This window comes from Physeter macrocephalus, chromosome 11 (assembly GCF_002837175.3).
Source record: "Physeter macrocephalus isolate SW-GA chromosome 11, ASM283717v5, whole genome shotgun sequence".
Taxonomy (NCBI): Eukaryota; Metazoa; Chordata; class Mammalia; order Artiodactyla; family Physeteridae; genus Physeter; species Physeter macrocephalus.
The window spans coordinates 43,355,020-43,357,505 of record NC_041224.1 but is presented as its reverse complement, the minus strand read 5'-3'; the positions used below and the strand labels follow the sequence as shown (position 1 = coordinate 43,357,505).

The 2,486-nt window shown below is 44.7% G+C and overlaps 1 pseudogene; it reads left to right on the top strand.

Moving 5' to 3' along the window:
- The first annotated feature begins 523 nt into the window (after positions 1–523).
- On the top strand, positions 524–1,004 carry LOC102976964 (acireductone dioxygenase-like; annotated as a pseudogene).
- Positions 1,005–2,486: the final 1,482 nt, after the last annotated feature.

The following is a 2,486-nucleotide window of genomic DNA, read 5'->3' as shown; positions in this document are numbered from 1 at the left end:
GGGAGCACAGAGTCTTAACCACTGGACCACCAGGGAAGTTCCAGCTTCCCAGTTCTTCATGATGTTTCTAATGAGATTAATGGTCTACCAAATGTGATTTTTTTTCATATTGTATAATGAAATGTGTCAATTTTTGGAAGATCTACATAACTCAGCCAGTATTTTATAAATGACCAGTGCATGATGTTAAAAAGTTATGCATGGATAAGAGACCTATTCCAGAATGGATTTGAATGTGAGGGGTTTGAATGTAACAGAGTAGGAAAGGCATATTGGTGTTGTTTCAGATTCCACATTGCAATTAACCTTTGAGAAAGTATCACTTGTACATTTTGTTATCCTAAGTGAATACCCTGGGTCAGGCCTCACCCAGTCTCAGTGACCGGGAAACGGGGGTTGGGCAGTGGCCCAAGCTGGGATGCCCCCCTGAAAAAAGGCCACCGGCGCCTCAACCCAGCTCAGCCCATGCAGGTCAGGGAGCCCCGGGTGATTCAATGCACCGCTCCGCTCCCAGGCCCAGACCATGGTGCAGGTCTGGTACATGGAGGAGTCCCAAGATGACCTGAGGTGGCCCCCTGGCCTGGAGCCCAGCTGCCCAGTCCTCCTGGAGCAGCTGCACCAGCTTGGAGTCCTTTACTGGAAGCTGACAAGTATGAGAATGATCCAGAATTAGACTACTCTTGGATGGGCATAATAAACATATGCAAAGATAAATTTCCAAATTATGAAGAAAAGGTTAATATGTTTTGCTGGGAGCATTTGTACTAGGATGTAAAATTTGCTACATCTTGGATGGCAGTGGATACTTTGAGAGATAAAGAGGACTTCAGATTTTCATGGAGAAAGGAAACGTGATAACTCATCCTGCAGGAGTTTATCACTGCTTCACACTGGATGAAAAGAACTATGTGACAGCTGTGTGGATGTTTGTGGGAGAAACTGCATACAGCCAGTCAGCTGACCATTTCCACGCTCAAGGACAGGACGTGAAATTTTGGGCATGAACAGCAAGAGGTGCTCCCTGGGGCCTAGCACACTCCTTGTAAAGATCCTAAACATGATAACTGAGCAGAAAATCATTTACTCTTTGCTTTTATATTATAGGCTTGAAGCTAGGTTATCTCCTTTGCAAGTTTATTTGATCAGAATATTTCTTAATGGCGGACTTCCCTGGTGGCGCAGTGGTTAAGAATCTGCCTGCCAATGCAGGGGACACAGGTTCGAGCCCTGCTCCGGGAAGATCCCACGTGCCGCGGAGCAACGAAGCCCCTGCACCACAACTACTGAGCCTGCGCTCTAGAGCCCGTGAGCCACAACTACCGAGCCCACATGCCACAACTACTGAAACTGCGCACCTAGAGCCTGTGCTCTGCAGCAAGAGAAGCCACCGCAAGAAGCCCTCACACCGCAATGAACAGTAGCCCCTGCTCGCCACTAGAGAAAGCCCGCACGCAGCAATGAAGACCCAATGCAGCCAAAAATAAAAATAAATAAAATAACATTTTTTAAAAAGAAAGAAAAGCCTTATGATAAAATAAGTCATACCTATTTAAAAAAAGAATATTTTTTAATAAAAGTCGCTATAAAACTGATTTTTACCTGAAAACAACTGTGGAAATGTGGACAAATCACAGTCATTTGCTCTAACCTAGTCAAGATCAGTGGTTCAGACACGTGTTCAATTTTAACTGGAATGAGAGTCTTATCTGCTGTGTGCTTTATCTGGACACGATTTTTAGACTTTAAACCAGATATCAGTCAATGCCATGCCTGCCTTAGAAGAAAGTTGTGGCAGAGAAATATATTTTGGTCTTTGTCCCCAGTTTCTGGCACAGAGCTCCCAAAACCTTTGGAATTTCCTGAGCGACAGCAGTGTCCTTCTGCTGTTGATAGGTAACCCTTTGTGAGCATCTCAGTTCCACTGGGACAGAAGTGCCTGTGCTTAGGACCCTTCTGGACCTCACTCTGTGTACCTCCTTATCTGGCTGTTTATCTGTGGTCTTTATGTATCCTTTATAATAAATTGGTAAATGTAAACCAACATTTCCTGAGTTTTGTGAGCCGTTCTAGCAAATTATGGGACCCGAGGATGGGGTCATGTACATCCCCAATTTTTAGCCGCTGAGTCAGAAGTACAATTGTCCCAGATCTGTGATAGGCATCAGTGTTGTGGGACTAAGCCCTTAATCTGTGGGATCTAATGCTATCTCCAGGTAGATAGTGTCAGAATTGAGTTAAACTGTAGGACATTCAGTCCTGCTGAATCAGTTGGTGTAGGAAAACAGACTAGAGGTGTAATAGTAGATAACTAACTAGATACAGGACGCTTCTTTCTCCCAAAATTATACCTTGGACTAAGGAGTGCAGGGAGAGGAGAGCTCTCTATTAGGGGCACATTCTCAGTTGCTTATGCCACTTGCCACTTTCCGTTCAAACTAAAGTAAATGCCTTGGGAATTCCCTGGCGGTCCAGTGGTTAGGACTCCA